At 40.4% G+C, this 13,228-nt stretch overlaps 1 pseudogene across 1 annotated transcript in view; it reads right to left on the bottom strand.

Annotated features, from left to right (window-relative positions):
• LOC308648139 (E3 ubiquitin-protein ligase TRAIP-like) overlaps nucleotides 1–9,380 on the bottom strand; it is a 158,134-nt pseudogene extending 148,754 nt beyond the window's left edge. The window contains exons 1-2 of the transcript in view: nucleotides 9,357–9,380; nucleotides 7,895–8,141 (exon numbers count right to left, since the gene is read on the bottom strand). The product of the transcript in view is annotated as an E3 ubiquitin-protein ligase TRAIP-like (transcript). The remainder of the gene's footprint in view (nucleotides 1–7,894; nucleotides 8,142–9,356) is intronic.
• Between the last annotated feature and the right edge of the window lie 3,848 nt (nucleotides 9,381–13,228).

Genomic DNA, 13,228 nt, shown 5'->3' with positions numbered 1-13,228 from the left:
ACCCAATGCTTCACACTCACTAGGCAAGTGATCTGCCACTGAGCCACAACCCCAAGGGGCAGACATTTCTTCGGCCATGTTTCATTGGCTAAAATTTATGATCAACTGAATCTCAAGGAAAGCTGGGATGGGTGGTCTAGTTATTTGCTAAAGGAAAGGGAGACTGAGTCACTAGTCTGTGCCCAAAGTCCTGAACATCTCTGGTATTGTTTTCATAAGAGAAAAAATGCATACTCTAATCATAACAGGAAAATTAGTTTATTAAGTATCCCATTGGAAATTGTCTTGCTCTTTAAGAGTCTTCCTTGATTTAATCTTCAAAAAAAAAAAACCCAAACAAAAAAAACAGAAAGATTGGAAAATAACTCTGACCAAATTACTTTCATGTCCTCTTGTCACTTCATTACTTATTATGAGAACATGGCCCAAGTCCATTACCAAACACTGCTACTACAGAACTTTGATTTGTAAAACACAAGCTTCTTTAGAAAAAAAAATTCAGTGGATCAAATGATAAACAAATAGCTGGTATAAGTAGGTTTAAAGGATTTACTGGAACCATCTCCAAGATAGTATTTTTATTATTTTTTAATTACAGCATTATAGTTATATATAGTAGTTGGTTTTATTTTGACAAAGTCATACATGCATGCAATTTGATTTACTCTTTTCAGTTCATGGTACCCCTCCTCTTTTCATTACTCCTCCTATTCTCCTTTTCTATTGATCTTCCTTTAATTCATTCATTTATTTATTTTTATTGGTGCTTTATACATATACATAAGGATGGCATGACAAGAGAGCCTATAGAATGGGAAAAAATCTTTGCCAGCCACTTCTCTGACAGGAGATTAATATCCAGAATATATAAAGAACTCAAAAAGCTTAACACCAATCAAACAAAAGACCCCAGATAACCTAATTAATAAATGGGCAAAAGAACTAAACAGACATTTCAAGTGGAGGAAAATTTACAAACAAAACAGAAAAATAAGTACTTTTCTAGTACTACAGTCATGTGTCACTTAACAATGGAGATGCATCCTGAGAAATGAGTCATTAGGTGATTTTTCATTATGCAAACATCATAGGATGTATTTACACAAACTGATGGCTGTGATGTCACTAGGCAACATAGTCTCATGGGACTACCATCATATATGTGGTCCATCATTGACTGAACAATTGTTATGCAAGCATATGACGGTACTTGTATTAGTTTTCAATTGCTGCATAAAAAATTACCACAAATATAGCAGCTTAAAACCACATAAAGATATTATTTCAAAGTTTCCTTAAGTCAGGACTCTGGATATGGATCCACTTAGTATCTCACCAGTCAGATTTCAAGGTGCCCACTTGGACTATAGTCTCATCTGACGTTCAGGTTTATCTTCCAAGTTATTGGAAGAAGTCAGTTCCTTGCTGACTCTAAGCCAGGGGTCCCCAGCTCTTATGGACTACCCTCAGGTCCCAGCATGGGGCTCTCTGACAACATGGCATCTTATATCTTCAGAGCCAGTAGCTATGGTGGAGGCGTATGTAGCCCAACCTAATCAGGGTAATGATAGCTCATCATTTCCCTTGGTCCTTCCCACATCAAGAGAGGATCATATAGGGCACATGCACTAGTGAACAGGAGCCCCGGGGGCTATCATAGAAGTTGGCAGTACACACTACTGTTTCTTTTCAACAAATAGGATGAACATATGCTGTTTATACATAAAGTATATCTGCATGAGTATAGGAGGAGCTAAAACAAGGTTTGTCTCTAGAGAGCAGAACCAGAAGATTAGGAAGAAAATGAATGTTTCTTTGTCTTTGGCCCTGTTTCAATGATTTTAGCATATTTGTGTATTACCTATTCAAATGATGCCATTAACAAAAATAAGAATAGAGGAGGCAAAAATGCACAATAGTCTTTCCTGGAGGTATTACTGCAGGCTCAGTGCATGGCCCTGACCCTGGCCTTTCCAGGTGGATGTCTGTCTGGGCCTGGTAAGCACCTTCCCTGGGCAGGCCAGGAAGGAAGTTTCACAGATAGTATTACTGACCCAGTTCTTTTTTGCCTGCCTTACCGTATGCCAATCACTGACACAACAAATTTTGAAAAAAGAGGGTTTATTCTTGAGGAACCATTTGTGTGGAGATGAGAGCTGAGCCTCAATTCTACTTCTCCAAGGATAGGGTTTAGGGGTACTTATGGGTTAAAGAAGCAGGGTAGGTTAAGACGCAGGGAAAGGCATTGCAAGTGAGGAAGAATAAAGTAAGTATTCAGTGGGCTGCACAAACTTCATGGCTCTTCATAGGGTACATATTCAGAAAATAGTGGCATTGATGTGATCTGTGGGTGGAGTTTTTGATCTGATAATATCAAAAAGTTACCCATCGAACACTTGGGCCTGCCCAAGGGGTTTGAGCTAGACAACCATAAATTGGAGGTATTGTCTATGGCAAAACTAGCAGGTATCTATTACTTTATTGTTTAGTTGAGCAACTTATAAACTCAGTGATGAAAGCAAGTAACTAGAAGTAATTAAAACCAGAGGGTTTATTCAGGTTTTCCTTCAGTTTCACTGTGAAGTACCCTCCTCTGGAAAAATTCTTCCAAGTCCTCATGTACTGTAGCCTGATATCCACAAATTAAAAACATTCTTCATCTTGGCTACAATTCAATCTTTTGCTTGTTTTAAAATTAGTAGGCTGTTTTTTAAAGAGAAGTTTTACAGAAATGATTGCAAAATCTTAATAGAATCCTAGCAGGTTTCTAGAAAATTTGATCAGAAAATTCCTAATACCCACCCCTTTCCCTCTTCTACATGAATGATGAATTCTGCAGGCAAGTCCAAGCCCCATTTAGGAATTGTTGGTGTGGTTTATTTGTTACAACTGATTACCCACTATTGGTACATTATTCACTAAAGTCCATATTTTAACATTAGGGTTCACTCTGTGTATTATACCTTCTATGACAAATGTATAATGACATGTGTCTATCATTACTATACCAAAAAATTGCAGTGCTTTTTAAAAATTGTTATTTTGGGCTGAGGATATTCATGCTAGGCTTGTCTAGTATGCATGAGGCCCTGGGTTCAATCCCAGCACTGCAACAAAACAAACCCAAACCTTCTATTTTTAGCATTTCATACATTTTGTGCACCAGGACCCCATGAAGTTTGAAAGCCAAATACAAATCCAGTTCTTATTTGTCAAGGAAGAAATCAGCTTGAAGTTTCCCAACACAAAGAAATGATAAATGTTTAAGTGAATAGAAATACTAGTTACCTTGATTTGATCATTATGCGTGTATATATGTATTAAATTATTGTAGTGTACCCCATAAATATGTACCATTATTATGTGCCAATTAGAAAATTTTTAAAAGAGATATTTTAACAGCAATAAAAAAAAGTCAAGGAATCAATTGTTTTGATTGAAGAGACTACCCTCAATTTTTCCAGAATTGCCAGAATAGACACTTTGCAAGAAAGCTTCCCTTTATGACAACTCTACCAGGAATAGTGGGAGGAGAGGTGTTCAGTTTTCTGTTTTAACCAGGAAGAGATGATACAGGCCAAAGGCAAAGCCTGTGTTAGGAGGTTCTAAGGACACCATGGTGACACTGTGAAGAAGTGGTAGAGGGCATGGTAGCCTGTGTGAGTCTGTACCTGAGCAGAGTCGGCGACACATGGCTGCACCAGTCCTGCACTCGGAGGACCCCCAGCACTCTTTTCTCCTTAGCCTGCCAATCTGGAAGGGGACACGTACACACAGCTGTCAAGACAAATCCCAGCTGCTAAGTCAATCATAAAATAAGTCTGTCAGTCATCCTGACTGGATGAGACGTGGCCCCAAAAGCACCACATGTCACCATGTCACTGCCTGATAACATCCACCGCGTTCTACTGCTCAGTCCTCCACCACCTCTTTTGACACCTCTGTCACCTACACCACCCTCGTATCAGTGCCAGCTGCTCATTGCAATTCTTTTAAAGAAAAGTTCTTTTCTTTCATCGTAAGCAAGAATTTGGGGTTACAAGTGGCTATTGCTATAGGTACCTCAGAACTAAATGACTCATAGGATTATACACCCCTGAACTGCATGTCCTTTCAGTCCCCAATTGTCAGAACATCCGTACCCCATGAAACCAGACACGTTTTCAAACCACCATGATGAATTCTGCATGCAAGTCCAAGCTACCAGCTGGAGCTGTTTTTAAATTGATAAAGATATTTGCCAGAGGAAACACAGCATGCTGTGTGGGTTGGAAGCAGCACTATTGACTATTCTGGTGGTGGCATAAGTGCAACAATGAGAAGAACTACTGAGAAAGGGGTAGCTAGGGTAGTCACTCTAATTAGTAGACAGGAAATAAGTCAGTGTCACCTCAGTGTCACCTAAGCAGAAGGCTAGACTTTCTAGCAGGGTGAAAAAAAAATAGAGCATGCAAGAATCTAAAAATAAATCCCACCCAGACAATTCTTGGTTTATTTTGTCCTTTCCTTGGGTCTCAATAAGTCATTAAGTTTCTTTAGAGTCAAACAAGTCTCCTCATTATGATGTTCCCGTAAAACCAACTTCCTGTTGCTCTGAGAACTGTGGATAATGGCCCCTGATACATGGAAGTTTGAATACACACTGATAAAAATCAGATTTTCTGCATGCGATGGATATTAAAAATACCAAACTTTTATGATATTTGAATGTTAAGCAGCGTCCACGGGGCAGAGATGACCTTGCAGTGTGTAATACGGTGAGAAGAAGAAAGACAGGGCAAATGCCCTCACATCTCATATCTTTAATAATTTGCCTGTTCAGCCTTCAACCGGTGTGGTCTTTTCATACAGAGCCTGCCCAGCCACAGTTGTTTGCGTAAATATTCCTTAAAGCAGAAGTTTCCCAAGGGCTTTGTCAGTCCCCAGGCGACTGGCCTTCACTGAACTTCAGGGCAGGCCCAACCCACCAACTTTCATTTGGGGATCCCTCCTGATGCAAAGTTAATCTAAACTCAAGAACAAAAGTATTCATATTTTTCCTTGTATGTCAAGGATTACCACCATTGAAATCGTTCTCTATTATCAGCTTGTCACTTTCTTTGCTACTTAATCTCTTTCTTTCTCTTGCTCAATAGCCTCCTCTTACTTTCTTTCCTACTGAAGCAAGAGGAGGGGTTTCCCCCCTCTCTTTCCTTTTAAAGCAACTCACAAAGTTAAAAGGCCAGCTCAGCCTGACCACCTGGATGGACGGGAGGCGCTGTCCAACCGGCGCCCCACCAGCAGCCAGCTGTGACATTGTACCCTGCCAGCTTTGTTAAGCCCTGCTCCCGGGATTGTCCTGACTCTGTTGACAACCACCTCCTGCCCAGCCAGTGTCCTATTCCAATTGTCCTCAACTTCCCTTGTGTAATGCTGTTTTGCAAATTATGAAGCACTGGGAGTCTGTTAATCGCAGTTCATGTCCCATGTAAGGCCACACAGGGGACGCAGAGCTGGGTGGGGAGGCATGCTGGCAGGGCTGAATGTCTTGGGAGGTGGCCCATTCACACCCCTAACGAGATCATTACTGCTAACTAAATACGAGCCTGGCCTTGCGACCCTCTGGGGACTCAGGGAGGCCCCTATGGGACATCAATAGTATTTCAAACTCCCACTCGGCTGCCTTCCAGCACTGGAAGCTAAACCTGGGATCAAAAGGTCTCTAGCCCTAAGCTTCATGCACCTGAGTGACAACCCTGGTAGATGTCCCCGGGTGGTCTGGATTTGCCAGCTCTTCAGCTAGCTAACTGGACACTGTCTCCCCCTGGGACCACCTGGGAGGCAGGCCTTGAGATGACACCATCCAGCCTTCCCACAGTTCTCTGAGGAATCCGGAGATGAGCTGAGCAACCCTTTGTCCCAGATATAAATGCGACACTGTGCCTGACTGTGAAGTGGAGGAGATGAACCAGCGGATGAGGATTTGGGTATTGCTATTTACAATCAGCTGACAATTTGAAGACGATGACCACGAGATTCCTTGGGGGTAGTCTGGTGCATTATTCAGATCTCACTGTGCCTAAATCAAGAGTGAGTTTCCTTCACTACTTTAGCCATGAAGACGTCCACTTGGATTCACCCTCATAACCAAAGGCAGGTTCCTTTGTGCATATGTGTGTATGTATGTGATAGTTTGTGTTGGTGTGTCAATGTGTGTGAGCATGTGAACATGGGTGCATGTGTACTGTGTGAGTGTGTATAAATGTATATGGGTAAGGGCGTATATATGTGTATGAATGGGTGTGTATATAAGTATGTGTGTAAAAATGTGTGTATGGGATCATATACATTTCAATATATGTGTGTGTATTTGTGCGTAAGAGTGAGCATGTGTGAATGTGTGTGTGCAACAGTGTGTGTTCACATGTATGTCTGGGTGTGAATATGTTTGTGGACGTGTCAAACATGTGAATATGTGTGTGTGAATGTGTAGAGTGAGTGAATACGTATGTATGATGTGTGTATGAGTGAATGTGTGTGAGAGTATGTGCATAAGCATAAATATGAAAATGTGTTTGTAGGTATGCATTTTCACCTGAGAAGCATACATATGAGTGTGTGTGTGTAGGAAGTGTGCAAGTGTATGTGTGTGAGCCTTATGTGTGTGAGCATGTATGAGCCTGTGTATCAAAGTGTGTGTGTGTGAGAATGTGTACTTGTGAGTGTGTGTGTTTATGTATGTGTGTGAAGCAGGGAAAGTTTACCTGGGTTGTTGGCTGATCGACAGTAATGGGGTTTCCACACAGCCATTCTGCCTGCCTGGTTGATTCTGATGAACCCAGTGTGATATGAGAACCCACCATTTTTGAGGGACGGGAAGGGCTTTGTGATGAATTGTTTCTTATTAGCTGTACTTTTCCTTTCTGTCCCTTCTCAAAAGAAATGGTAAAAAATAAAATAAAAATATACCAAAGCAAAGAAATATTTAAAATTACAAAGAAGTACATTTACCTGTTTGCATTATGTTTAGAACAATCCCTTTACACCAGTGGACAACAAAATCAAGTCCTAATAGAATACCAAAATTCCAAATTATATTCCTTGGGAATATAAGGACTGCTGTATACTATGGCTATGCCTATGTAAATCCTAATCAAGTAGAATTGATCCTTCTTAGTATGTTCATTTTGGTTTTCTTTTTCTTTTGAAGGACACACTTTCTTTGAAGGCACACACACACACACCCGCAGTGACTTAAGGACTTTGCTTTTCTAAAGAAATTTTTAAGTCTTGAGCACTCCTGTATTTTCATTGTCGCTACCAATCCTACAGGACTGGACACTTAAAGCTGCATTTAAACTCTGTTGAATTTGAATAGAAATCACCCAAGAAAGCTCCATAATCAAGAGAAAAGATGGATGTGGGGTGGGAGGGGACAGCCCATAGATTTTTTAAAAAAGCACAAAACACAGACAGAGCTGGTGATCTCTCTTGTAAATGACCCCACCACAAACAGAATACTTGGACCCAGACCAGCCACAAGATCTGGGATCCAGGCTTTGTTTGCAGCAAATTATGGAAAACACTCTTTTCAAAAATTGAAGGCAAACAGCCTTCTGTTTGGATTGTTTCTTTTCTTTCCTGTTTGAGAAAGGCACCATCAAGTTCTCAAGTCCCCGTGGGTTTGAACGCAGATGGGCTCCTTCCTCTGCTGAGTAAAACAGCCTTTGGGGCCCTGTTCATCCATCCCTAATGGTTCGCTTCACCTAAAGTAGGGCAGGGGTAGGAACTCAGGAGCTCTCACAGAAAGCAGCAGGCCACTCCTGGCTGCAGAGAACAGATAATTTCCATTTATCAGTTTTCTTTCCATCTCGGGTATGTTGATGCTCAGTGACAAAAAGCTTCTAAAACACACCTGAAACCAACACCTCCTTCACTGATACCTGGGTTTGAGATTCACAAACAGCAACAATGTTGCACCTCTGTCTCCTGGGTACCACAGCCAGTCCTGTGCCAGCATCCGTGCTCTGGAAGGAGATGTCTGAAGTGCTGTTCCCAGGGTTCCCATCTCTTGAGGCACAGAGCTTGGCGTGGGCATAACTCAGGGCATCCTCAGGGGCCTGGTTAAAGTGATGTCTGCCTGAGCGATGGACAGCTCCTCTCTGCCAAGTGAGAGGGTCTATCAAGTTAAGTGACGCAGAAGTTGTAGAATGTTTGGTCTCCCAAGCTCTCCTGAGCCCTTCTGTAAATTTACAGCCATGCATAGCAATGTTAACTTAATGTTTCCTCTGAGCATCTCATTGTTGATATGCTCCTCTGGCCAGTTATGACCATACAAAGGTGAGTCTTGCAGAAAATGACCTATGATTTGATTGCTTGGGACCAGGCTTTTGCAAGGATATCAGCAAAGGAGTGAGTCTTCCGACTTAATGCATTGGATGGTGGGTAATAGAACTTCTCTCCCTTATTGCCAGAGAAGAATCCCCAGCACTACCCAATTATTTACCATCACAGCAAGCCACTTAAGTCCCACTGTTTTCACTTGGATGACCAAATGTGACAGACCCTAAAATTTAAACCCTTCCTTCCCCAAACTTGAACAGAAGAGTCTTGCTCTCAAAAGGTACAACAGAGCATTAATGGCGGCATGAACCATGAAATTGCTCTCTTGGTCTGTGCTTCTTCACATGATTATATGATGTTGGGGGAAAGTTTTCCAGCAGAAAGTCCTGTTTAAACAATTATTTAATAAATAAGTATTGAGGTTTTTCATCAACCAGAGTAGATTTCACCGCCATGACTTAGCAAAGCAACGTCACTCTTCAGAGAATGATGGTATTTTTAAAACATTGCATTTCTTCCTCTCTGTGCCCGACAACCTCTGAGGAAATAGCTAAACCAGAACAGATAAGGGGAAGAGTAAAGGTTTTTCATTAAATCCTTTTCAAGTTTTATCTCAGGCATAAGAATTTTCATGAAGTAGAAACAATTTTCAGGTTCAGGGAACTGGAATATAATTTTGGTCAGTCTTTTTAAGAATATGGCTCTCTCTGAGTGGGTTTATTATTTTATAATGTACTTCTACTTAATCCTGCACCAGACTCCTCCTTGTTCCTTTTGCTCTAGCCATACTGGCCTTCTCTCTGTTCCTTGAACACTCCACGGCTGATTTTACCCTAGAATCTTTGAATTTGCGGTTCCCTCTGCATGGCTCTCTTTCCCCCAGATCTCCATATGGTACAAATTTCTGTCACTTAGATCTCAGCCTAGATGTTTCCTACTCAATGAGGATTTTTTTTTTTTAATAACTCATCACAAATAGCTCCCGCTCCACTCCACTTGGTTGACTTAGAGACGTTTCCTGCTGGGTCTCTTACCGAATTATTAATCTTCTTGTTCATTGTCTGTCTCCACCTGATCCTTGTCTCTTGTTCTCCTGGAACAAAAATGCCTGGCACACAGTAGCCTCTCAATAAATATTTGTTGGCCAAACTCCACTTGGAAGATAAGAAAAGCCACTTAATATTGTTGTTTTGAGCCTATTTGGATATTTCTTGCTTCAGTTTTAAAGACTCTCTCTCTCTCTCTCTCTCTCTCTCTCTCTCTGTGTGTGTTTAAATTAGTTATAAATGACAGTAGAATGCATTTGACACATCATACATAAGTGGAGTATAACTTCTCATTCTTTTGGTTACATGTGATATAGAATTCCACTGGTCATGAAGTCATATATGCCCATAGGGTAATAATGTCCAGTTCGTTCGACTATCCTTCCTACTACCAACCCCTTCCCTCCCCTTCACTTCCCTCTGCCTAATCCAAAGTGCTTCTATTTTTCCCTAGCTGGCCCCCTTATTATGAATTAGCATCTGCATATCAGAGAAAACATTCGACCTTTGGTTTTGGGGATTGGCTTATTTGGTTTAGCATGATATTCTCCAGCTACATTCATTTACCTGCAAATGCCAAAATTTTATTCTTTCAAGATTTTATTTTTATGATGGCATTTGGCATGTAGTATGTTGAATTTACTGACATGGATTTTGCATATTAGAAATTATATGCAAATTATCTATATATATGCATATATATGTGTGTGTATACACACACATATATATAGATAATTTCAAAATATAGATAATTTGCATATCACTCATTTTAGCAACCAAATGTCTGTTGGGAACTCTACCCTTGTGTTTATTATCCATAAGACTAAATCTACTTAAAATTGCTCCTACACTAAGAACCCCTGAAAACATGTGCTGTAAGAGCTTTGAAGAACCATTTTAAAAATCCATTCTACCAAGTTTTCCCTCCTCTCCTCCAGGGTTCTTTTTGCACAAAAGCACCACCTCCCATGCAGAAGTAGGCTTCCAGGGAAATAAAACACTCCAGGCCACAATAGGTTTGGACTAAACAACCATTTCTCTCTTTACCATGATGATGCTATTGTTCAAAGTAGAGTGAAGTTTGTTTTCTGTTTACATTTCACTTTATGGTTTTTCTAAATTGTTCATTGATTTTTTTCTGTGTAAAAATTAACATGGTTCAAAAGTCTGCCCCAATCACATCTGACCAATTCATTGTTCATCCTGAACCAATTCATTCTCGGGAGAGAGCTATTCTTGTTAATTCCTGATTTATCTACCTTTTATGAAAAAAACTTAGCAAATAAATAATGAATGCTATTTTCCACTTTTTCTTACACAAATAAGACATGCTATATCTTGTGCACTTTTCTTTCTTCACTGAACACTGAAAAATCACTCTGTAGCAGTTCACAGTAATCTTCCTTAGTATTTTTCAGATCTGCCTAGTACTCCATTGTGTGAATATACCATACTTCATTCAAATATGCTCAATGATTGAGTCTGTAGGTGGTTTTCAATATGTTTGTAATTATACTCAATGCCATACTGAATTGCCTTGTGTATATGTGTTTTTGTATTAAAGCTGTGTCTTTAGAGTATCTTCCTAGAACTGGTGTTGTTGGGTCAAAGCCAAATGCATTTGTAGTTTTTTTTTTTCAATACTGCCAAGTTCCTTTTTTCAAGAATTGGAGTGACTTGAATTCTCACCAGTGTGTATGAAAAGTGCCTATTTCCCTAACAGCTTCATAATGTTTTCTAATATGATAGGTTAGAAATAGTATCTCAGTATAGTTTTAACTTGCATTTGTTTTAATAAGTTTGAACATCTTTTCAAATATTTAAGGGCCAATTTAATATCCTCTTACTGAGAATACTCCATTCATGTCTCTTCTCCATTTTTCTATTTCACTTTTTTCTCTTTAATTGTTAGGTCTATATTACAGATATTCACCCTTTGTGAATGATACATGTTGAAAATATTTTCTCCTAGTATGTTACTCATCTTTTGACTTTGGTTATGATGTATTCCATCAGACAAACTTTTAGAAAAATTTAAATGGTCACATTTATCCATTTTTTTCTCTATTGCCTGTGGATTGTGAGGCACATTTAGAATGATTGTCCTTGATGCCAGGTTATAGAGGAATTCACTGAATTCTCTGCATATATTTTTATGTCTTTAGTTTTTAATTCTGAATTCTAATTCTTTTGCATATTATTGCTGTGTATGGTGTGAGCTGTGGCTTTAATAGTATTATTATTCAAAGATTACTTGATCATCCCAGTGCCATTAATTGAAAGTCCCATTTTCAAAAGGACCATTTGGAGCAAGGAAAAGTAAAAAAAAAAGCAGATGAGAGAGGAAGAAAAACAAACCTTTGCATAACTCATTGGTATCTCCCTTGTGCCAGTCAAAGCACAATGGTGGGCATGCCCAGGAAGGATGCTGTCTTAGTCCATTTTCTGTTGCTATAGTAAGGGACCTGAGGCTGAGTACTTTATGAAGAAAAAAAGACCATGTAACTCACCATTCTGGAGATCCAAGAACATAGTGTCAATATCTGCTTGGCTCTGGTGAGGGCTTCATGGTACATGTCATCACAATGGCAGCAACACATACAAGATTGGCAAGCAGTGCATGTGGAAGAGGGATTCAAAGAAAGTACCAGGCTCACTCATAATCACCCATTCTCATGGGAACTGATCCAGTCCCATGAGACCTGACCACTCCTGGGAGTGCATAAGTCCACTCATGAGGGCAGAGTCCTCATGACCTAATCACCTCCCACAAAATTCTCCCCCACTTCAACACACACATTGAGGACAAAGTTTCCAGCACATGGCCCTGTAGGGAACAAACCATAGCAAATGTAGTGATTCCCAAGGATCCTGTGGACTTTGCCCACACTCCACAGCAGCTTTTCCTTCTCAGGTCTGAGCTTGAACCTGAGGTCTTGTGATTAAAGGTCAAGCTCAGGTGACCAGCTTTTGATGGACTCAAGAGATCTGGGGTCAGTGGCTCTGGAATAACAGTCATCTGAAAAATGAGTTGTGTCCAATTAGTCCCAGGTGACATTTATTGTTTTCTGGCCCCAGCTGATCACAGCCACTGTGCAGCTGGAGGAGTCAGAAAATCAGCATGGCCCTCCGGGCTCTGGGCAGAAGGATGTGCAAATGGACTGTGAACTGTGAAGAGATCTGCATACATTTCTGGCTCTGGGTGTCTCTGTCCTTTCTGGGGCCTCACATTTCTCACTTTGGCATGCAGTCCATGCAAGCATTAATGTTAGGGGCTTCCTGAAGTGTTATCATTTGGGGTTCATTCTGTTATCTGAATGTTTCCCACAGGTCATATCCTCTTCCATGGTCTCCTCCAAACTTCATCCAGAACAAGAACAGTGAAAGGACCTCACTTCTCCGAGGCCTCAACCCGTACAGATACTTCTTAAACTCTGCCTCCTTTACCCTTCCACAGTCCCATGAGGTTTACTCAGGTAGGCTGCCTTACATGCAGAAACCACATGGTGGATGCAGGGGTTAATGGCAAGGCAGGATTTGAACCTAGCACTCACCTTTATGACTACTATGACTGTGTTTGATAAGCAAGAAATAGCTGATGGGCTTAAATTGTTAAATTTTTACTTGCTCAACTTGCAAAATGTCAACTGGGACACGTCTGATTTTTGCCCCAGCTCTGGGATCATTACAACCAATACCAGGTCCACCAAATAAGAGAGCCTAAAATAAATGGACTGGGTGCACTATCTTGATCAGGTCTTCAGAAATCACTGCCATGTGTTTTATAAAGGTAATGCAATATTAAATGGGAAAAAATATTTTCTAGGTAGACTAGGTGCCAGTTATACATTTAAAATGCA

This window comes from Spermophilus citellus (genome assembly GCF_964194105.1).
Source record: "Spermophilus citellus genome assembly, chromosome: 4".
NCBI classification, from domain to species: domain Eukaryota; kingdom Metazoa; phylum Chordata; class Mammalia; order Rodentia; family Sciuridae; genus Spermophilus; species Spermophilus citellus.
This window is presented reverse-complemented; position numbering and strand designations above follow the sequence as displayed.